The following is a 24789-nucleotide window of genomic DNA, read 5'->3' as shown; positions in this document are numbered from 1 at the left end:
ATCAACAGGCGAGTATACCTCCCCGTACCCTCTCCTGCGACGTGGGAAGCCATGCCTGAGCTCTCTTCAGGGGCGACGGTTCCTTCGGGTTCGGATCTCCCCACATCAGCAGCGGGCGACCACATAGTGTCGCCTCCATGTATCCTCTCCTGGAGCCAGGCCTAATGCCGGACAACTGGCCCTGTCCACCCGGAATGAATTCCGTGGATGTACAGAGGCCCCTCTCTATGGCGTCCGAGCAGCCCCCCACTTTCCCACCACTGTGAAAGCGGATGGCACAAGGAGGCGGACGGTTCCTCTCCACCTCCCTAACAAACGGATGATGGATTGAGGCTTATCCCTGCACCGTCCACGCTGCACAGAACAGCGCTGAAACCCACACCCGCGGCGGCTCCATGCCGGGACGAGCACCAATGGTGAGTGGATCCATCTTCAGTGGGATATTCACATGCTGACAGGCAGCCTCAGCCACTTCCCTGTGGCCCACCTCTCTGAGGTAACGCTCTGGATGGCTGCAAAAATTTATCCCCTGGCTTTGGCCGATTTGTAGGCCGCATCCTGGAAGTCTTGCCTGGAACGACCCACTGGTGACGTCCGCCGGCTACAGAAATTTAGGCCCCGGCTCGGGCCTATTCAGCATCGTGTTTGTGGCTCCGCCCCCCAAATTGGCGCTTCTCGCTCTTTGCGAGATTTTATCAACTCTGCAACTCCCGATGGCCATCTTGGTCCACCCAGCCGGCTCACCCTGGGGTGACAGTTTTTTTTTTTTTTTTTTGCATTAAAGGGGCACATTGGAGGGGCGTGGCCTGAACGTCCATGTGAGCGGACGCGTGACAGAGCGCTCCCGCTGCCAAAGTTAATATTATCCTTATAAGCCGCAGCTGAGCGGCGATTCACAGCGCTTACCGGCTGCAGGAGAGTCCCGGGAGTGCGGCGGTGAATAGCGGCGGCCCCGAGGTCGGTGAACATGACCAGGAGGAGACAAAGAGACGCCGGAGCCGGCGAGGCAGGGACCGGCCAAGATGGCGCCGACGCCAGGGAGAAGGCGGAGAAGGACAACGCGGCATGCCAGAAGAGAATGTCGGCGGCGGCAAAGCTCCAGCAGTTTGCTAGAGTGGAAGCCGCAGGGAACACAGGAAAAGCAGAGGAGGACGACGGAGTGGACACAGACACAGAAGGAGAGGAGGAAAGCCCAGCAGAGGAGCAGGAGGTACAACAGGGGAGCAGGGATGGTGACATGGCGGTGGTAGTAGGGGGACCTGAAGATAAGGAGTCAGGAGCAGAGCCCACCCTTAGAGATGTCTTTGCACTGGTATCATCCTGCAAACAATCCCTGACCCAGCAGATACAGGAGGTTAAAGGGGATACAGCCCAGATAAATGCAGCCCTGCAGAAGATTGACAAACGTGTGGGGGCTGTGGAGGAAAGAGTGAGCACGGCAGAAGACCATATAGTGCAGCTGCAGAAAGCGGAGAGGAAGTTTGCTCAAACAATATCGGAGCTAGCTGCAAAAAATGAGGATCTGGAGAATAGGTCCAGAAGAAATAACATTCGCATAGTGGGTGTCCCTGAAAAAACTGAGGGGAGGAATCCCACGGAGTATATTGAAAGCTGGCTCCTTGAGACTTTTGGTGATGCAGCACTGACAAAAGTATTTGCGGTAGAGAGAGCCCACAGGGTCCCACCGAAACCACCTGTCCCTGGAGCAAGTCCCCGTACCATGCTTGCCAAAATCCTAAACTACAGAGACAGAGACATTATCCTGAGGAAGGCTAGAGACATGACGGATCTGACAATTGGAGGTCAAAGAATTGCTATTTACCCTGACTATTCCGCCCTGGTACAGAAACAACGGATGATGTTCACGGGTATCAAGAGACGGCTGAGAGAACTGGGAGTGCAATACTCCATGATGTTTCCGGCACGACTGAGAGTGGTAGCGATGGATAAGATTCACTTTTTCCAGACGCCGGAGGACGCTACCCAGTGGATAGATCTTAACGCTAAAAAACTTAAAGGGAAAGGAGATTGAAAATGTGGGGCGGGTTGGTCGGGAGGTATCTTAATTCTTTCAAAAAGGGAAAAAAAGAGATTGACTGACAGTACACTGGTAATTGAAATGTGAAGGTTGAAGGGTGGAGTTGGGTATTACTCAGGGAACGCACTGGGAGAGCTGGTGCGGCGGTGAAATATGAGGGAGGAAGGGTGTGCAGCGTACTAAAAAGTTTATTTAGTTTCTTGCAGTTGTAATATAATACAGGTTTAATTATACTGTTCTTCTAAGAATTGCGCCGAATTCTGTTATAAACGGTAGCGGGAGGCGGAAAGAGAAGGTTTAGCAAGAGTGTTCGCAACGGGTGATGGTGCCCCACTCTTGATAAGAGGCAGAATGTATAATATTGGGGGGTGTGGGGGGGAGGGGTGAGGGTGGGGAGGGAAGTTAGACAGCTCAGAACCGGTAGTATTGACATAACTAAGGATGATGAGTCACATAATAGGGGACCGCTTTAAGATATTGAGCTGGAATGTGAGAGGCCTGGCGGATAAGTCTAGGAGAGCTGCGAGCTTGCAGTATGCGAAGGATCAACGGGCTTCTATGATATGCTTGTTAGAGACGCACTTGATACAGGAGAAAGTGGACGTACTAAATAGACGTTGGATACAGAAAGGGTATCACTCTACCTTCTCGACGTACTCAAGAGGTGTGTCAGTGTTGGTGCCGGTGGGAGTGCAGTATGAAGAGGTGAAAGTATGCGTGGATGCTGAGGGTCAGTATGTGGTGATACAATGTATATTGTATGGAGTGAGATTGTGTGTTGCGGCAATGTATATTCCACCTCCATATTCAAGTAAAAAGATCAGGGAGGTATTGGAGAGGGTGGAACGATGGGAACCACTGCCACTCTTAATTATTGGGGATTTGAACAATATATGCGATGACTTTTGGGATAAAAATAAGAACACCCAGAATAGGTCGGAGGGGCACACTACAACATTTGGAACCTATGTGCGTGAATTAGGCATGATTGATCTATGGAGAGTCAGACATGTTGGGGAGAGAGGATACTCGTGCTATTCGCCGGCTCATGCTACGCTATCCAGAATTGATATGGCATTGGGTAACCGCCTGTTGGACACAATGGTGGGGGAGGTGCGTTATCTGCCGAGGGCCCTTTCGGATCATAGTCCAATTGAGGTGGAGGTTAGGTTGTTGGGGACACGGACTACAAGCGGGAGAGAATGGAAGATCCATCCTAACTGGTTACAGAGTATTGACTTGGACGGTATAGGGAAGGAGGTGACGGAATTCTTTGTGTTAAATGATGGGAGTACTGATGCTCTGACTGTTTGGGATGCAATGAAAGCGTACCTGAGAGGGCTACTATTTAGAGACATTAGTAGGTGTAAGAGGAGGACAAGGGAAGCGGAGAGAGTGGCATTGGAAGAGTTGAAAGCCGCGGAGGACGAGATGGTAGTACTGGGGACCTCCGAGGCAGAGAAAAAGTTGAGAACAGCGCAAAATTGTATGGAAAAGATTCTGCTGGGAAAAGCTGAAAGGAAGCGGGAGTTTCAGAGGGTGGCTTATTTTCAGGAGGGAGAAACAGTGGGACACATGCTATCGGTGGTAGCCGCGGCTCAGCGTAGTACCTCATATGTACACTCGTTGGTTTCGGATGGGGGGAGCAGGGTATCTGAAACACCTGATATTATAAAGGTCTTTGCGGACTTTTACGCGGACTTATATTCCTCCAGGGTCAATGAGTCAGCCGGAGATACGGAGACTTTCCTTGAGAGTCTGGGTCTTCCGAAATTGAGTGAGGAGGATAGGGTGAACCTCGATGCCCCTATCACCGAGGAGGAACTGAGTCGGGCGCTGAAGTCTATGGCCAATGGGAAGGCACCTGGGGTTGATGGGTTACCAGCCGAAATCTATAAAAGTTTGGAGGAAGTGCTGATTCCCAGATTAAAGTTAGTACTGGAGGAGGCTGGATGTAAAGGGTATCTCCCAGCATCTATGAGGGAGGCTATTATAGTGGTTATTCCGAAGGAGGATAAGGATCTGGGGAAGCCTGAGTCATATCGGCCAATCTCTCTGTTAACCATTGATGTCAAACTCTTGGCCAAGGTGTTAGCTACCCGTCTGTCTAGTGTCATTACTAACCTTGTGCATCCGGATCAGTCTGGTTTTATGCCTGACAGGTCTACAGCGGTTAATCTGCGGAGGCTGCATATGAACCTGCAGCTGAAGTCTGACAATTGTGGCCGAAGGGTTATTGCATCCTTGGACGCCCATAAGGCGTTTGACAGTGTGGAGTGGGGATATCTCTGGCGGGTGTTGAAATGTATGGGTATTGGTCCGCAATTTGTGGCGTGGACTCAACTGTTATATTCACTACCAACAGCTAGAATTAGAGTGAATGGGGAACTTTCTCAGCCTATAAAGCTGGCCAGAGGTACGAGGCAGGGTTGCCCACTGTCGCCCCTTCTGTTTGCCTTAGCTGTGGAGCCATTGGCCGCCAAGATCCGACAGTCGGATGAAGTCCCTGGGTTCAGTTATGGGAGTGTTGAGGAGAAGATTGCGTTATATGCAGACGACATCCTACTGTTCCTAGCGGACCCGGATGAGGCCTTGAATGGGGCTATCGAGATCGTTGGGAAATTTGGAGACTTATCGGGATTGAGGATAAACTGGGATAAATCGGTCCTCTTTGAGGTGGATGGGGTGGAGGAGAGCAGAAGTGAGCCATTGGGAGAGGGGCGGCTTAGGGTAGTATCCCTTTTCAGATACCTGGGAATATGGATCTCGATGCCAGTTACAGAGTTTCTGTATAGGAATTTGACACCTCTCGTGGGCGCCCTTAAAGAAAAAGTGGATGCATGGAATAAATTGCACTTATCGGTGGTGGGGAGGGTTAATCTAATTAAAATGGTTCTGATGCCCAAATTACTCTACGTCCTACATAACGCGCCAGTTTGGATTCCACGTGGGAAATTCCGGCAGATTAATGCTCTATTTAGAAGTCTGATATGGGGGAGGCGGTACCCACGTATTCGCCTGGAGACGCTTCAGCGACCCAAGGAAGATGGAGGATTGGCTTTACCCAATCCTGAGTTATATTTTCTTGCAGCCCAGAGCCAACATTTGAAGGGCTGGGCACGGGAGGTGTCCTCCAGTGCGGTACAGCACTTGATGGAGAGGGTGACAGACCGACGACCGGTAGCGCAGTGTCTGGAGGATGGTTCCTTGGGAGTATTGGGGAAATTATACCCAACTATGTTTTTGATATATAAATTATGGACCAGACTGCGACAGATTCGGGGGGTTACGGGGCTGACTAAATTTACACCGATATGGTTTAATAATAATTTGGTTGAGTTTGCGGCCCTTGGAGTGCTGGCGGAGTGGAGGGCCAAAGGAATCCACTTGGTGGCTCAGATAGTTCAACAACGAGGATTAAAGTCCTTTTCGCAGCTGCAAGGGGAGTTTGGACTGAGACCGACTGGGGAGTATCAATATGCTCAGATGAAACATGCTTTTAAAGCTCAAAACAGGGGCGGTGGTGTTGAGATCCAAGAGGACATAGTTCTGGAATACGTGTGTGGGGAAGGGTCCACAAGGGGAGTCATTACCACCCTTTATAAGGACCTTCTACATGCATATTTGCTAGACTTCCCTTTAAAAGCGAGAGCGAAATGGGAAAGAGATTTAGGCCCAATGGAGGATGAAACCTGGGAGTCGGTGTTGGAGTCGGTTCCACGAGTGTCGCTGAGCGAGCCGTATAGACTATCGCAGCTGTACATCTTGCACAGAGTCTATAAATCACCGGAAGTGTTGTGCAGAGCGGGGTTGCGTGCTGACTCTGAATGCCCGAGATGTAAGACTGGGAATGCAGGAATATACCACATGATGTGGACATGTCCAAGACTGGTTGCTTTCTGGTTGGTGGTAATGAGCCGTGTGGAAGGGGCGTATAAATGCAGAGTGCCGAGAGATCCGATAGTGTGTATACTAGGATATGTAGAGGAAATTAGAGTGGATAACATCTGGAAGATAGCAATAGCTAGGCTATTATACATGGCAAGGAAGGTAATAGCAAGGAACTGGATCAAGGAGGAACCGCCTACAAGGGGTGAATTCCTGAATTATGTTAAACATGGTCTCAATCTGGAAAAGGGGGTCTATAAAAGACGTGGGAAAATAGAAACGTTTGACAAAATGTGGTCTCCGTGGCTCGAGCTGGGATGAGTAGTTATGGGAAATGGGAGAGTGAGAGCCTCTGAAAGGAAGAGAGTGCTAGAGGAACAAGCGAACATAAGTGAGTCAAATGGCTCAAGGAACCATCAATACTGGTAACAAAAGTATAACTGGGAAGGAGCTGTCAGGGGAGGGGGAGGTTTGGGTATGGTTGGGATTGTTGGGGGTTTGGAAAATGTTAAAATTTTTGTAAAATACTGGACAGTGCATAAATTGTATTGTGCATCTTTGCTTTCAATAAAAAACTATTTAAACAAAAAAAAAAAAAGGGGCACATTGACTCTACATCAGTACCCGGGTAAGGAAGTACCTGGTCTTAAAGGCACACGATTAGTAGTCCCTGGTCTTAAAGGCACATGACCAGTATTCCCTGGTCTTAAAGGTGCATGACCAGTATTCTCTGGTCTTAAAGGCGCATGACCAGTATTTCCTGGTCTTCAAGGCGTATGACCAGTATTCCCTGGTCTTGAAGGCGTATGACCAGTATTCCCTGGTCTTAAAGGTGCATGACCAGTATTCCCTGGTCTTAAAGGCGCTTCATCAATCCGAGGAGCCCTCTGCCGCCGACCCCAGCTTTATCCTCTAGTTCCCCTCAGTGGACTTCTTCACTGACCACAATCCATGGTTGTCTGACCAAGATATTGAATCCCTCTGTGTACCCTCTGTGTTTGGAGTGCTCACAGGACCATTATACATGGTCCCTATCCTACATGGGAGTCGTCTGCTAGCAGGGGCCGCAAGTATTCTAGAAACGTGCAGGCGTCTAGAAACATACAGGCATCTAGAAAACGGAAGTTTTTCGTTTCCTGCTCCCTCACCAATGATTTGATGACAACAAGGCTCTGAATATGGATTGGATATTGCCTGAACTTGCCAGAGCTTCAGAGACTAAACTCCCTCGAGAGCATTTGCCATTCAATTCGGATAAGCGATTCACTGGACAGAAGTCTCTACGTGGGATGCCATGCCTGTTTTTTAAGGGCGACGGGTCCTTTAAAGGGCACCGATCTCCCCACACCATCAACAGACGAGCACACGGAGTGTCGTCTCCATGTTTCCTCTTCTGCATCCAGGCCTAACGCCAGACAACCTGTCCTGTCCACCCGGAGACCTGAACTCTGTGGACATACTGAGGCACCCTTTTTGGCGTACGAGCACCCCCCTCTGCATCACCACTATTTAGCGGAAGATGCAAGAAGGCGGACAATTCCTCTCCACTTCCCTGTTAAGAGGTTGATGGATCGAGGGTTCCTAATTTTTATCTCTGCACCGTAAAAAGAGAGCGGCGATGGCAAGAGACTATGACCTGCTGGATGCAGCCGAACAGTCTGCCATGGGGCACATTAACCGGGTAGAATCTCCTGTGGTATACCTACCAGTATCCCTACCCGATGGACTGTCAGATAGCAAATCTGGTTCGTTCCTTCTTTGGCGCTCTATCCTCCCTAGCGGCCGCATGGATTGCTAGAGCAATGGTCTCCTGGCTGGAGACCTTAACTACCTTGATTCACACCAGTAACAACTGGCCAATCAAATCCTTTGAGCGGGAGACTGACAAAGGATTGTATAAGGATTGTCCAGCACAGTCTAGATCTAAGGGATCTTGGTTCCAAACAGGGGAACGAAAAGTAAGATCGACTCTGGACCTCAAACTTCTAACAACCTTTGACATGGTCCTCCTTCTTTGGATGGAGTCCCTCCGCTCAGCCATTACTTCAACAGAAAAAGGTGCCGTTTCCGGCATCCATTGATATTCGGGGTGCTTACCCTCTGCAAAAATTCCTTTGCCTTTCCATTCGTCAACAGCATTTTCAAGTCCCAACCTTGTCCTTCGGCCTTGCTTCCGCACCCAGAGTGTTCGCACGGGTCATGGCAGATGTCATGTTTCTCTTGCATCCTAGAGGCGTGCTCGTCCTGCCCTGTGTGGTCGACTGTCTAGCCGCCCTTTCAGGACTACGCTGAGTCGTCTGTATCACTTGCGATACCTTCTCACCTGGGCTGGCAGCTACACTTAGACAAGTTCTCCTCATTTCCAGCCCAGCAGATATCCTTTTTGAGGATGATCCTGCACACTTCTAGAAGGATGGTAATTCTTCCTCGAGACAAGGTCATGGCCCTTCAACAGGGAGCTCGCGCAAGGAGAGTTCTGAGGACTTGATTACTCACCCCCTCATTTCATTCGATTTACTAGGAGAGTTCTGAGGAAAAATGGTGACGACAATGGAAGCGGTTTCCTTCGCTCTGCTCGTTTTCAGCAAGTCAAACAGACTTTCAGACAATAGTCTGAGCTCCTTCTTCATCCAGGGCCTTTCTCCCGGTTCAATGGTTATTAGTAACTACCAATGCCAGTCTTCTTCTCCCCATCATTGTTCTGGAGATCCGAACGGTAGTCCTACAGCAGGTCCACTGCCTTCTGGCGGGTCACCCTATACGAATTCAATTGGATAAAGCCACGGCGGTGTCATACGTCAGTCATCTAGCAGGTACCCACGGTCAGGCGTCATGACCGAGGTACCTCACTTTTCTGTGATAGGCCAAAGTCTATTATTCGGTGATCTCGGTAGTATATATCCCAGGAGTAAAACTCTGAACGGCAAACAAATTCAGCCGTCAGGGTTCCGCCTCAAGTCAGTGGGAACTTCACCCTGAAGTCTTCCATCAGATCTGCCCTTACTGGAGCTCTCCAGTTGTAGGTGGGATGACATCCAGACTGAAGGCCAATGTACTCGAGTTCGTGGTTCGGCCTCGAGATCCAAGAGCCATCGCACTCCATGCTCTGGTTCTGCCGTGGTACCAGTTTCCATAACTCCCCTTCCACTACTTCCGAAAGCCTTTCGGAAGCAGAAAGGGGCCCCAGTGATCCTCAGAGATCCACACTGACCACGTCCGTTTTTTGTTTGCGGAGCTAGTATCTTCTCGCCTTATCGCAGCAAAACTGCAAGTAGGGACTTTCTCACAGGGAGTTTTCACACGTAGTCCTTCTCTATCGCATACCGTTAGCTCATTGGGACCTTATTATTCCTAAGAGCCTAACAGTAGGCTCCTTTTCATCCGGGCAGACTTTACTATCAGGGAAAGTCGTCCCTTTTTTCTCTGCAATATTCTCACTCTGACGAGTCTTCGGAGCTAGCTGCTCTGCTCTTTCAGACTTTTTTTCCTTATTACCTTTGAGGCAAGGTTGTCCTCAGGCCATCCCCATCCCTTGTTACCAAGGTGGTACTGTATTACCACTGTTTTGAGGGCATAGTTCTTCCCTCATCTCTTTTGGCACCAGTCCACAAAATGGAATGAGTTCCCCCTTGTTCTGGACGAAGTGAGTGCTCTGAGTAGGCACGTCTTGAGGACGGCGCCCTTCCGAAGGTTGGACGCTTTATTTGGGCTTCCTGACGGTAGAGAAAGGCTTCCTGACATGTTCAGGAAGGGTTTAGCCGTTTCATCGACCATGATAGCATGGTGAATTCGTTCCACCATCCAGGAGTCTTTCCGTGCAGGATGTCAGCCTATCTCCCTGTCTATCAAGGGTTCTAGGCACCAGGCGTCGGCAAGGCACGCCTGCAAGCTTGCGGATTCGTCCAGTCCGCATGCATTCTTGAAGCACTATAATTCCAACACTTCCACAGATGTGAGTCTGGACAGGCGGACTCTGCAGGCCGCGGTGGCGCACTTGTAAGTAGCGGTTACACAAGGCCTGATCTATTGTTGTCCCCACCCAGGGACTGCTTTGGGACGTCCCACGGTCTGTGTCCCCCAATGAGGCGTAGGAGAAATAGCTATTTTTGTGTACTCACCGTAAAATCCTTTTCTCCGAGCCATTCATTGGGGGACACAGCTCCCACCCTGTTATTAGCTTATGATCGTTTTTTTATAATCTGATATGCTATACTCTCATATATGTAATATGACATGCTATACGCTCATATATTGTTATTGATCTCCTACTGCTTTTGCACCGAACTGGTTAGCTGAGAGCCAGCAGGAGGGTGTATACTGCAGGGGAGGAGCTAACTTTCTTTGTATCACTTAGTGTCAGCCTCCTAGTGGCAGCAGCATACACCCACGGTCTGTGTCCCCCCAATGAATGGCTCGGAGAAAAGGATTTTACGGTGAGTACACAAAAATCCCTATTTCTGAACACATGTTAATTAAAATCTATACATTGTGTTAAGTGCTCCTTTTATTTTTTTTTTAAGCAATGTGCCTCCAAGTCAATCACGCTTCTGTGACATCAACCTGTCCAGTTACGAAGCAACACTGATTGTGAATCAATTTCAATTGCTGTTGTGCATATGAAATGAACAACAGGCAGAAATTTTAGGCAATTAGCAACATAACCCCTATAAAGAAGTAGTTTTGCAGGTGGTGACCACAGAACATTTCTCTGTTCTCATCCTTTTTGGCTGTTGTCTTGGTCACTTTTGTATTTTGTCATTGCTCTCGCCACTAGAGGTACAATAGTATGAGGTGGTGTCTACAAACCACAGAAGTTACTCAAGTAGCGCAGCTCATCCAAGATGGCACATCAATGTGAGCTGTGGCATGAAGGGTAGCTGTGGCTGTCAGTACAGTGTCCAGAGCATGGAGCAGATACTGTACCAGGAAACGGGCCAGCACACCAGGAGACGTGGAGGGGGCAGTAGGAGGGCAACAACTCCGCAGCAGGATCACTACCTCCTCCTCTGTGCAAAGAGGAGGAGCAGTGACAGAGCCCTGTAAAATGACCTCCAGCAGGCCACTAACATCCATAGGTCTGCTCAAACTGTCAGAAACAGACTCCATGAGGGTGGTATGAGGGCCTGATGTCCACAAGTGGGTGTTGTTCTTACAGCTCAACACCATGCAGGGCGTTTGGCATTTGCCCGGGAACACATAGATTGGCAAATTCAACATTGGCGCCCTGTGCGCTTCACGGATGAGAGAAGGTTCACACTGAGCACGTGACAGAGTCTGGAGACGCCGTGGAGAACATTCTCTGCTGCCTGCAACATCCTCCAGCATGACCGGTTTGGCAGAGGCTCAGTAATGGAGTGGAGAGGCATTTCTTTGGAGGGCTGCACAGCCCTCAAAGTGCTAGCCAGAGGTATCCTGACTGCCATTAGTTGCCAGGATGCGATCCTCAGACCCACTGTGAGACCATATGCAGGTGCATTGGTCTCTGGATTCCTTCTGATGTATGACAATGCTAGGCCAAATGTGGCTGAAGTGCATCAGCAGTTCCTGCATGATGAAGGCATTGATGATATGTACTGGCCTGCCTGTTCCCCAGACCTGAATCCAGTCGAGTACATCTGAGACACCATGTCTCGTTCCATCTACTAACACCACGTTGCACCACAGACTCTGCAGGAGTTGACTGATGCTTTAATCCAGGTCTGGGAGGAGATCCCTCAGGAGAACATCCACCACCTCATCAGGAGCATGCCCAGGCATTGTAGGGAGGTCATACAGGCCATTGAGCATAATTTCTTTGTCTTGAGGAATTTGCACTGAAGTTGGATAAGCCTGTAATTTTTGATTTTTCAACTTTGATTTTGAGTATCGTTCTTGCAATTTTCATACTGTCCACTGAGACTTTTTTTTAGACTCCTACTTCCCTGTCATTTCAGGAAGAGTTTACAACCGTTTCAGATGCAGGATTGGAATAAGAGTTAACACTTTTAGATCCATGAATCTGAATTAGGAATAAATAAAATAGAGATTTTGCTACTTTGACACTGAAGGGAGGGGGGCAGGGTCAGCTGTGACATCACTATATATTATAGGGAAACCTAAAAAAAATACTTTTAACAGAAAACCTGATTTAACCTATAGGTAAATGTCTTATGATGGTCTCCCTTTAATCTTGTATTCATTACAAAATTGGATGTATTTGTATAATATTATTATTATTACACCTACTACATATTGGGATAGAATCTTGGAGATGGGAATTCCCTTTAAATGGAGCCATGCGATGCTTCCCTGCGCCATGGGACGATGGCGCCATTTCCTTGCACAGTGGGGCCACAGTGGTAAATCAGGGCTAAGGTCAGACCTCTGGCATATTATGTAATTACAGTCTGCTCTGAAGTGCCATGGTAGCCACAACAGGCAAGTGACTGACCTCCATGTTACCTTCACGCATGAATGTATTTTCACAGGTGAAAATCACAAGTAGGCATGCAGCCTTGGTATCCACAATGCAAACAGAAACCTTACCAATGATTCATGGGATCCACCGGTTACATTAGCCGTGAAATTAGACTTGTGTCGTGTATTTATAGGGTGCTGTTCACAGCTGCTCCTTTTATGGCTGCTCACGTCCTATTTGATGAATGTATGTCTGTCCCCCATTACTTTAGACCACGAGTTCTCAGTCAGCCACTAAATATATATTGCATTAGTGTAATGTGGTTACTATAGCAGCACTGTGTTTGGTACTTCCAGCAATAATTATACTGTGGAATTATTGAGACTTTCCTGTATAATCCTTTTGAGATGTTTTGATACTTGATATTGCCAACACGCCATAGAGCGCATTTACTGTATCCGATGTTACAGGCTCTGAGATCAGGTTTTCTCCTTGTGTATGAATTAGTCTATGTATATTAATTTGGGTTTTGTTTTTTCAAAGACACTGTGTAGATCCTTACATGGGAAATTCCTATATAGTAATATTTATTCATCATTATTATATCGCGTATAACTTTTTTTTTTTCAGTTGCAGCCCCTTCCATTACCAGAGTAAAAGATCTTTTTTTTATCAATAATCTGTAATGGGACTATTGGGGTTTCCAGATCATTGCATGTTTATAATGTGACATTCGTAAAAGGGTATTATAACAATATTATAAATTATGTCCTTCTTAAGCAGTTAGTTTATTAAAATTTGAGGGCATTGTATGAGAGAACCTGCAGAAAAATGTTGCAGAGAATAATGTAATAACTGACAACTGGCATGGACTCATGAAAGAGGTCGTGTTTAACTAACATATTGGGTTTCTATGAGGAGGTAAGTGCAAATCTGGATGTTGGTAATGTGGTTAATGTGATTTATCGGGACTTTGCAAAGGCATGTGATACTGTACCACATAACAGCCTTCTACTGAAGCTACAGTGGCAAGGACCAGGGGGAACTATATGCAGATGGGTAAGGAATTGGCTAAATGACAGGAAACAGTCGTCATAAATGGTACATTCTCTAAATGGGATATAGTCAGCAGTGCAGACCGCAGGGATCTGTGCTAGGACCGATTCTTTTAAACCTTTATTAATGACCTAGTGGATGGGATTGAGAGTAAAGTGTCAGTCTTTGCTGACGACACCAAACTATCTAGGATTTTACAATCTGACCTTGACATTACAATTTTGCATAAAGATCTGGATAAGATGTCTGAATGGGCAAAAACTTGGCAAATGAGGTCTAATGTAGATAAATGTAGAGTAATGCACCTAGGATGGAGTTATCCTATTTCTGCATATACATTAAATGGGAGTGTACTCAGTACTGCAGAAAAGGACTTGGGTATTCTGCTGCTCAGCTTACTTGTAACCAGTACTCAATGTCAAGCAGCAGCCAGAAAAGCAAACAAGATTTTAGGTTGCATAAAAAGAGAGACAAAATCCCGCAATCCCAATGTGTTATTATCCCTTTATAAATCACTTGTGAGGCCACATCTAGAATATGGCATCCAGTTTTGGGCTCCACATTTTAAAAAAAGGATATTCAGAAGTTAGTTCATAAGGGGGGCAACTAGATTACAAGGGATGGAAGTCCTCTCATATGAGAGGGTTAGAAAAGTTGGGCTTGTTTACCTTAAAAAAAGACGCCTCAGAGGGGGATCTCATTTACATATATAAATGTGTGGTCAGTATAGATGTCTGACACATGACTTATTTCTTCCAAAGACCATACTAAGGACATGGGGCCACTCATTACATGTGGAAGAAAGGCGATTTCGACAGCTAATTAGGAAAGGGTTCTTTACAGTTAGAGCAGTGAGACTGTGGAATGCCCTACCACAAGAGGTACTAGGGCAGACACTATAGCCACTTTTAAAAAAGGCCTGAAAGATTTTCTCAATACACGTAACATTGCGGGTTCTAATTAATTTGGTGTTAAAATTTGCCCTTTGTGGAGAAAGGTTTGAACTTGATGGACCTAGGTCTTTTTTTTTTTTTCCAACCTTTGTAACCATGTAACAGCGTTAAGTGATATACTCAAACTAAAAAAATGAAAATTTAACAGGACGTATGTCACATGTTGAGCCAGAAGACTGCATCGTCTGATTGCTCCTACTCCGTTGCTGAGAAGAAGCACTTCTTCATTTTAAATGGTGATTTATTCCTTTTGGCAGAACAGGGTTTAATCAACCAGGTTGGAAAACTCCGTGAGCTGAGCTCAGCCATTCCCTTCCCCTTTATAATCTGGGCTCTAATGCAAATCCCTGTCAGAGCTAGCATTTGCTGCATTGCTTCAGGAGAAAGGTGTTCATTTGAGAAGCAGTTGTGGAGGAGTTATCTGTGACTGTTGCGTGGTTTCTCTTCTCTACTTTTGATTATTCCTCGTCCTCCACTCCCCCGTGCATTCCTCTATTATATGTGAGTGAATATTTTGTATGCCTAGAGTTTTCTGTTATCCCTTGTTTGTGTAGCCTTATTTGTCAGGTTGGTGTACTGCGGTGCAAAATAGCCCCCCTCTTACCTGGGTGGGGGAAGAGAATAGACGGAGGGCTAACTCATGAGATAAGGCAAGGATGGCGGCCTCTGCATCTTCACCTTCATAAGTATTCCGGGGAATAAGGTGAGCTAGGCACCCCTTAGTGGTAGGGTCAGGGAAGGAACCCCAGGTCTCCCGACAGCTGTGTTGTGACAACATAGTAATTTACATGTATGACTTTCACTTGCCCTGAAAATAAACCATTGATTAAAAAAATCGTTTCATTTCCATTATTTTGTGAATTTCTTGTTCAAGTTTGGTGCAGTTTAAACATAGGGGGCAATTCATCAAGTGTGGCAAAGCACACACTCGCACTATTCCAGTCTTACTAGAGTATGTGGCTCCTGAATACATGGTCCAGTGCCAGAAATATTACTCCAGTCAAGGGCATGTAATGAATTTGGTGGGCAGGCATGGCCACGACCCCACACAAGCTCCTCCCCACCTCTGCCCATTGTGATGGAGCTGATTCGAGCTAGCATGAAAACGTCAAAAGTCGCAAAACTGTTGCACATCTCAAACTGAAAACAAAGTTCTCTCTCCATTCTCTTTCATTATTCCTATACATTAAGATCAGGCACTTTGCCTCATCATTTTTCCACGGTCTGCAGCCCTCCATTCCTACTTCCTTGGAGAGACTGTGCAAGAATACTTCCACAACAAGAGGTTTAATATCTAGTATTTTACAGACTCCAGACAGATTCCTTAACTAGACACTCTTAAATGCTATTAAACCGTTTTTGGGTTAAGGTCCAACTCCTTAGTAAGCAAGTTTTCGGAGTAGCTGTCCCTCTAGATCCTCAGCTCTTCCTATTAAATATTTTCCCTGAGTCCATATCTAAGAGATCCATTAGACTGCCTTTACATATGCTGACAGCAGCACGCTGTTTGATTTCCTATCACTGGAACAAACCTCTCCACCTTCCCAACCAGATCTCTGTTCTCGCATCAAGGATATCAGGAATTTTGAGTACCAGGGAGACCTTAATGACAATACTGTAGAGAACTTTAACCTGATTTGGTCTCCTTGGGATTTTTGGGGGGCCGTGTTTAAATATTTGAGCTCTGAGATTTATGTTAATAGGTCACAAGATTGTCATTCCCCCCTTTTCCTTAGGTCTGAGTCTATGTATTTGTTTGTGAGCTTTTACACTTTATATGCTTCAAAAAGGTTTAACCGCTTAGTGACAGAGCTAGTTTGTTACTTAACCCCTTCATGACCCAGCTTATTTTGACCTTAAAGACCTGGCCGTTTTTTGTAATTCTGACCAGTGTCCCTTTATGAGGTAATCACTCAGGAACTTTTCAAATTTTCAAATTTTGAATTTTTATTCTGTTAAACGAGAGAGTTATGTGACACAAATTACTTAATAAATAACATTTCCAACATGTCTACTTTACATCAGCACAATTTTTGAACCAAATTTTTTTTTTGCTAGGAAGTTATAAGGGTTAAAATTTGACCAGCGATTTCTCATTTTTACAGCAAAATTTACAAAACCATTTTTTTTAGGGACCACCTCACATTTGAAGTCAGTTTGAGGGGTCTGTATGGATGAAAATACCCAAAATTGACACCATTCTAAAAACTGCACCCCTCAAGGTGCTCAAAACCACATTTAAGAAGTTTATTAACCCTTCAGGTGCTTCACAGCAGCAGAAGCAACATGGAAGGAAAAAATGAACATTTAACTTTTTAGTCACAAAAATGATGTTTTAGCAACAATTTTTTTATTTTCCCAAGGGTAAAAAGAGAAACTGGACACCAAAGGTTATTCTACAATTTGTCCTGAGTACACCGATACCCCATATGTGGGGGGGAACCACTGTTTGGGCGCACGACAGGGCTCGGAAGGGAAGGAGCGCCATTTGACTTTTTCTATGAAAAATTGGCTCCAATCTTTAGCGGACACCATGTCACGTTTGGAGAGCCCCTGTGTGCATAAACATTGGAGCTCCCCCACAAGTGACCCCATTTTGGAAACTAGACCCCCCAAGGAGCTTATCTAGATGCATAGTGAGCACGTTAAACCCCCAGGTGCTTCACAAATTGATCCTTAAAAAATGAAAAAGTACTTTTTTTTTCACACAAAATTTCTTTTAGCCTTAATTTGTCCATTTCCACATGGGCAACAGGATAAAATGGATCCTAAAATGTATTGGGCAATTTCTCCTGAGTACACTGATACCTCACATGTGGGGGTAAACCACTGTTTGGGCACACGGCAGGGCTCGGAATGGAAGGAGCGCCATTTGACTTTTTGAATGAAAAATTAGCTCCAATCGTTAGCTGACACCATGTCGCGTTTGGAGAGCCCCTGTTTGCCTAAACATTGGAGCTTCCCCACATGTGACCCCATTTTGGAAACTAGACCTCCTAAGGAACTAATCTAGATGTGCGGTGACCACTTTAAACCCTCAAATGCTTCACAGAAGTTTATAACGCAGAGCCGTGAAAATAAAAAATCATTTTTCTTTCCTCAAAAATTATTTTGTAGCCCACAATTTTTTATTTTCACAAGAGTAACAGGAGAAATTGGACCCGAAAAGTTGTCCAGTTTGTCCTGAGTACGAGGATACCCCATATGTGGGGGGAACCACTGTTTGGGCACACGTCGGGGCTCAGAAGGGAAGTAGTGACTTTTGAAATGCAGACTTTGATGGAATGGTCTGCGGGTGTCACGTTGCGTTTGCAGAGCCCCTGATGTGCCTAAACAGTAGAAACCCCCCACAAGTGACCCCACTTTGGAAGATAGACCCCCAAGGAACTTATCTAGATATGTGGTGAGCACTTTGAACCCCCAAGTGCTTCACAGAAGTTTACAATGCAGAGCCGTGAAAATAAAAAATCACGTTTCTTTCCTCAAAAATGATGTTTTAGCAAGCAATTTTTTATTTTCACAAGGGTAACAGGAGAAATTGGACCCCAATAATTGTTGCCCAGTTTGTCCTGAGTATGCTGGTACCCCATATGTGGGGGTAAACCACTGTTTGGGCGCACGTTGGGGCTCGAAAGGGAAGGAGCACCATTTGACTTTTTGAATGCAAGATTGACTGGAATCAATGGTGGCGCCATGTTGCGTTTGGAGACCCCTGATGTGCCGTAACAGTGGAAACCCCTCAATTCTAACTCCAACATACCCCTAACCCTAATCCCAACTCTAGCCATAACCATAATCACAGCCCTAACCCCAACACACCCCTAATCCCAACCCTAATCCTAACCCTAATCCCAACCCTAACCACAACACACCCCTAAACCTAACCATAACCCTAACCACAGCCTAATCTTATCCCTATTTCCAACCCTAGCCCTAATTCCAACCCTAACCCTAAGGCTATGTGCCCACGTTGCGGATTCGTGTGAGATTTTTCCGCACCATTTTTGAAAAATCCGCAGGTAAAAGGCACTGCATTTTACCTGCGGATTTACCGCGGATTTCCAGTGTTTTTTGTGCGGATTTCACGTGTGGATTCCTATTGAGGAACAGGTGTAAAACGCTGCGGAATCCGCACAAAGAATTGACATGCTGCGAAAAATACAACGCAGCGTTTCCACGCGGTATTTTCCGCACCATGGGCACAGCGGATTTGGTTTTCCATAGGTACTGTAAACCTGATGGAAAACTGCTACGAATCCGCAGCGGCCAATCCGCTGTGGATCCGCAGCCAAATCCGCTGTAGATCCGCAGCCAAATCCGCACCGTGTGCACATAGCCTAATTTTAACCCTAACCCTAGTTCTAACCCTAATTCTAGCCGTAACCCTAACCCTAAGGCCAGGTTCACACTGCTGCTAGCGCAAGTGCCGACGTTTGCATCGTGCTAGCGCAGATAGAGCATCTGCTAGCTCTATATGCTGCAGCCCGCGTCTCCGGGTCCATCACTCAATGACGGCACATCCTTAGCGCACGCCCATTGTGGGCGTGCGCTAGTGATGCGTCTGACATTGCTGTCAATAGCAGCCGTAACGGACTACGTCACACCGCGTTTATGCCGCGGTGTAACGTAGTCCGTCTAACGGACCGCTTAGACGCAGTGTGAACCAACCCTAGCCCTAGTGGGGCAAAGAAAAAAAAATTCTTTATTATTGTCCCTATCCATGGGGGTGATAAAGGGGGGGGGTGGTTATTTATTATTTTTATTTTGATCGCTGTGATAGGTTCTATCACAGCGATCAAAATGTACCTATAACGAACCTGCCGGCCGGCAGATTCGGCGGACGTATTGCGCATGCGCCCGCTATTTTGGAAGATGGCGGCGCCCATCAAACACACGGATGACGGACATCGGGAGGGACCCAGGTCGGTAAGTATGAGTAGGGGTGATCGGACAGCGGGGGGGAAGGAGCGGACAGCGGGGGGAGCGGGGGACACTATTTGACCGGACGGAGGACCGGAGGGGAGGTGATCGGTGGGGGGGGGGGGGGGGGTGTTGTGAATTCTGTTGTCGGGCTCCCTCCTGTGGTCATGAATGGTACTTCGGCTGGTTCTGTCCATGGACTTCCTCTGGTGGGTGTTTCTGAGTTTCCTTCCACAGGTGACGAGGTTATTTCGTTAGCTGGCTGCTCTATTTAACTCCACTTAGATCTTTGCTCCATGCCACCTGTCAATGTTCCAGTATTGGTCTTGTTCACTCCTGGATCGTTCTTGTGACCTGTCTTCCCAGCAGAAGCGAAGTTCCTGCTTGTATTTTCTTTGGTTTGCTATTTTTCTGTCCAGCTTGCTATTTTTATTGTTGTCTTGCTTGCTGGAAGCTCTGGGACGCAGAGGGAGCGCCTCCGCACCGTGAGTCGGTGCGGAGGTTCTTTTTGCGCCCTCTGTGTGGTCTTTTTGTAGGTTTTTGTGCCGACCGCAAAGCAACCTTTCCTATCCTCAGTCTGTTCAGTAAGTCGGGCCTCACTTTGCTAAATCTATTTAATCTCTGTGTTTGTATTTTCATCTTTACTCACAGTCATTATATGTGGGGGGCTGCCTTTTCCTTTGGGGAATTTCTCTGAGGCAAGGTAGGCTTTATTTTTCTCTCTTTAGGGCTAGCTAGTTCCTTAGGCTGTGCCGAGTTGCATAGGGAGCGTTAGGAGCAATCCACGGCTATTTCTAGTGTGTGTGATAGGATTAGGGATTGCGGTCAGCAGAGTTCCCACGTCCCAGAGCTCGTCCTTTATTATCAGTAACTATCAGGTCATTCCGTGTGCTCTTAACCACCAGGTCCATTATTGTCCTGACCACCAGGTCATAACAGTACAGGTGGCCCAAAGTACTAATGCATCTCAATAGAGGGATAAGAGAAGTTCTGAGACCATTTTTTTTTCTTTGCAGTGTGTTTTGTCTCTCTTTTCCCCTTTACCTCTGGGTGGTTCAGGACACTGGTGTAAACATGGACATTCAAGGTCTGTCCTCTTGGATGTATAATCTCACTACAAGGGTACAAAACATTCAAGATTTTGTGGTTCAGAATCCGATGTCAGAGCCTAGGATTCCAATTCCTGATTTGTTTTTTGGTGATAGATCTAAGTTCTTGAATTTCAAAAATAATTGTAAATTGTTTCTTGCCTTGAAACCTCGCTCCTCAGGTGACCCTGTTCAACAAGTAAAGATCATTATTTCTTTGTTACGTGGTGACCCTCAAGACTGGGCATTTTCCCTTGCGCCAGGAGATCCGGCATTGCGTGAAGTTGATGCGTTTTTCCTGGCGCTTGGATTGCTTTATGACGAACGTAATTCAGTGGATCAGGCAGAGAAAATCTTGCTGGCTCTGTGTCAGGGTCAGCATGAAGCGGAGATATATTGTCAGAAGTTTAGAAAGTGGTCTGTGCTCACTCAGTGGAATGAATGTGCCCTGGCAGCAATCTTCAGATAGGGTCTCTCTGAAGCCCTTAAGGATGTCATGGTGGGATTTCCCATGAATGCTGGTCTGAATGAGTCTATGTCTTTGGCCATTCAGATCGATCGACGCTTGCGTGAGCGTAAAGCTGTGCACCATTTGGCGGTACTATCTGAGCATGGGCCTGAGCCTATGCAATGTGATAGGACTTTGACCAGAGCTGAACGGCAAGAACACAGACGTCGGAATGGGCTATGTTTTTACTGTGGTGATTCCACTCATGTTATCTCCGATTGTCCTAAGCGCACTAAGCGGTTCGCTAGGTCTGCCACCATTGGTACGGTACAGTCTAAATTTCTATTGTCCGTTACTCTGATTTGCTCTTTGACATCTTATTCTGTCATGGCATTTGTGGATTCAGGCGCTGCCCTGAATTTGATGGACTTGGCGTTTGCTAGGAGCTGTGGGTTTTTCTTGGAGCCCTTGCAGTATCCTATTCCATTGAGAGGAATTGATGCTACGCCTTTGGCCAAGAATAAGCCTCAGTACTGGACCCAATTGACCATGTGCATGGCTCCTGCACATCAGGAGGATATCCGCTTTCTGGTGTTGCATAATCTGCATGATGTGGTCGTTTTGGGGTTGCCATGGCTACAGGTTCATAATCCAATATTGGACTGGAAATCTATGTCTGTGTCCAGCTGGGGTTGCCAGGGGGTACATGGTGATGTTCCATTTTTGTCTATTTCATCTTCCACTCCTTCTGAAGTTCCAGAGTTTTTGTCAGATTATCGGGATGTATTTGATGAGCCCAAAGCCAGTGCCCTACCTCCTCATAGGGATTGCGATTGTGCAATTAATTTGATTCCTGGTAGTAAGTTTCCTAAGGGCCGATTGTTCAATTTATCTGTGCCAGAACACGCCGCTATGCGGAGTTATATAAAGGAATCCTTGGAGAAAGGCCATATTCGCCCGTCGTCATCACCGTTAGAGCAGGGTTCTTTTTTGTGGCCAAGAAGGATGGTTCTTTGAGACCTTGTATTGATTACCGCCTTCTTAATAAAATTACAGTCAAATTTCAGTATCCTTTGCCGTTGCTGTCTGATTTGTTTGCTCGTATTAAAGGGGCTAGTTGGTTCACCAAGATAGATCTTCGAGGGGCGTATAATCTTGTGCGTATTAAACAAGGCGATGAATGGAAAACAGCATTTAATACGCCCGAGGGCCATTTTGAGTACCTGGTTATGCCATTCGGGCTTTCCAATGCTCCATCAGTATTTCAGTCCTTTATGCATGACATCTTCCGAGAGTACCTGGATAGATTCCTGATTGTGTATTTGGATGATATTTTGGTCTTTTCGGAAGATTGGGAGTCTCATGTGAAGCAGGTCAGAATGGTGTTCCAGGTCCTTCGTGCGAATTCCTTGTTTGTGAAGGGGTCAAAGTGTCTCTTTGGAGTTCAGAAGGTTTCATTTTTGGGGTTCATTTTTTCCCCTTCTACTATCGAGATGGACCCTGTTAAAGTCCAGGCCATTTACGATTGGACTCAGCCGACATCTGTGAAGAACCTGCAAAAGTTCCTGGGCTTTGCTAATTTTTATCGGCGCTTCATCGCTAATTTTTCTAGTGTTGCTAAACCGTTGACTGATTTGACCAAGAAGGGTGCTGATGTGGTCAATTGGTCTTCTGCAGCTGTAGAGGCTTTTCAGGAGTTGAAGCGTCGTTTTTCTTCTGCCCCTGTGTTGTGCCAGCCAGATGTTTCGCTCCCGTTTCAGGTTGAGGTTGATGCTTCTGAGATTGGAGCAGGGGCTGTTTTGTCGCAAAGAAGTTCTGATGGCTCGGTGATGAAGCCATGTGCTTTCTTTTCTAGAAAGTTTTCGCCTGCTGAGCGTAATTATGATGTTGGTAATCGAGAGTTGTTGGCCATGAAGTGGGCATTCGAGGAGTGGGGACATTGGCTTGAAGGAGCTAAGCATCGCGTGGTGGTCTTGACAGATCACAAGAATTTGACTTATCTTGAGTCTGCCAAACGGTTGAATCCGAGACAGGCTCGATGGTCGTTATTTTTCTCCCGTTTTGATTTTGTGGTTTCGTACCTTCCGGGCTCTAAGAATGTGAAGGCTGATGCCCTGTCAAGGAGTTTTGTGCCTGACTCTCCGGGTGTTCCTGAGCCGGCGGGTATTCTCAAAGAGGGGGTAATTTTGTCTGCCATCTCCCCTGATTTGCGGCGGGTGCTGCAAAAATTTCAGGCTGATAGACCTGACCGTTGCCCAGCGGAGAAACTGTTTGTCCGTGATAGATGGACTAGTAGAGTTATCTCTGAGATTCATTGTTCAGTGTTGGCTGGGCATCCTGGAATCTTTGGTACCAGAGATTTGGTGGCTAGATCCTTTTGGTGGCCGTCTTTGTCACGGGATGTGCGTTCTTTTGTGCAGTCCTGTGGGACTTGTGCTCGGGCTAAGCCCTGCTGTTCTCGTGCCAGTGGGTTGCTTTTGCCCTTGCCGGTCCCGAAGAGGCCCTGGACGCATATTTCTATGGATTTTATTTCGGATCTCCCCGTCTCTCAAAAGATGTCGGTCATTTGGGTGGTTTGTGATCGCTTTTCTAAGATGGTCCATTGTTTTGAATTCTGTTGTCGGGCTCCCTCCTGTGGTCATGAATGGTACTTCGGCTGGTTCTGTCCATGGACTTTCTCTGGTGGCTGTCGGTGTTTCTGAGTTTCCTTCCACAGGTGACGAGGTTAATTCGTTAGCTGGCTGCTCTATTTAACTCCACTTAGATCTTTGCTCCATGCCACCTGTCAATGTTCCAGTATTGGTCTAGTTCACTCCTGGATCGTTCTTGTGACCTGTCTTCCCAGCAGAAGCTAAGTGACTGCTTGTTTTTCTCTGGTTTGCTATTTTTCTGTCCAGCTTGCTGGAAGCTCTGGGACGCAGAGGGAGCGCCTCCGCACCGTGAGTCGGTGCGGAGGGTCTTTTTGCGCCCTCTGTGTGGTCTTTTTGTAGGTTTTTGTGCTGACCGCAAAGCTACCTTTCTTATCCTCAGTCTGTTCAGTAAGTCGGGCCTCACTTTGCTTAATCTATTTCATCTCTGTGTTTGTATTTTCATCTTTACTCACAGTCATTATATGTGGGGGGCTGCCTTTTCCTTTGGGGAATTTCTCTGAGGCAAGGTAGGCTTTATTTTTCTCTCTTTAGGGCTAGCTAGTTCCTTAGGCTGTGCCGAGTTGCATAGGGAGCGTTAGGAGCAATCCACGGCTATTTCTAGTGTGGTTGATAGGATTAGGGATTGCGTTCAGCAGAGTTCCCACGTCCTAGAGCTCGTCCTATATTATCAGTAACTATCAGGTCATTCCGTGTGCTCTTAACCACCAGGTCCATTATTGTCCTGACCACCAGGTCATAACAGGGGGGGCAGATCGTGATCTCCAGCCATGGCTGATGCTATTGCAGCATCGGCCATGGCTGGATTGTAATATTTCACCAATTTTCATTGGTGAAATATTAGTATCGCTCTGATTGAAAGTGAAACGTCACTTTCAACAGCCAATCAGAGCGATCGTAGCCACGGGGGGGTGAAGCCACCCCCCCTGGGCTAAAGTACAACTCCTCCTGTCCCTGCAGGCCGGGTGAAATTACAGTTAACCCTTTCACCCGGCCTGCAGGAGCCCAATCCAGCCATGACGCATATGCTGCGTCACAGGTCGGAATGGCACAGGTTTTCATGAAGCATACGGTGCGTCAAAGGTCGGGAAGGGGTTAATGACCAAGTACATTTTTACAATTCTGACAACTGTCAGTTAGAGGTTATAGCTCTGGAACGCTTCAACGTATCCCACTGATTTTGAGATTTGTTTTTTTTCATGACATATTGTACTTCATGTTAGTGGTAAAATTTCTTCAATATAGCTTGCGTCTATTTATGAAAAAAATGGTAATTTGTAAAATTATGCAATTTTCAAACTTTTAATTTTTGTACCCTTTAAATCAGAGAGTGGTGTCACAAAAAATAATTAA

At 46.6% G+C, this 24789-nt stretch overlaps 1 protein-coding gene across 2 annotated transcripts in view; it reads left to right on the top strand.

Moving 5' to 3' along the window:
- TMEM241 (transmembrane protein 241) overlaps positions 1-24789 on the top strand; it is a 219107-nt gene that overhangs the window by 123551 nt on the left and 70767 nt on the right. The gene's annotated exons all lie outside the window — the stretch shown is intronic.

The sequence above is a fragment of the Ranitomeya imitator genome, chromosome 6 (genome assembly GCF_032444005.1).
Source record: "Ranitomeya imitator isolate aRanImi1 chromosome 6, aRanImi1.pri, whole genome shotgun sequence".
In the NCBI taxonomy this organism is placed as follows: domain Eukaryota; kingdom Metazoa; phylum Chordata; class Amphibia; order Anura; family Dendrobatidae; genus Ranitomeya; species Ranitomeya imitator.
The sequence above is the reverse complement of the archived record's forward strand: the minus strand, read 5'-3'. Positions and strand labels throughout refer to the sequence as shown.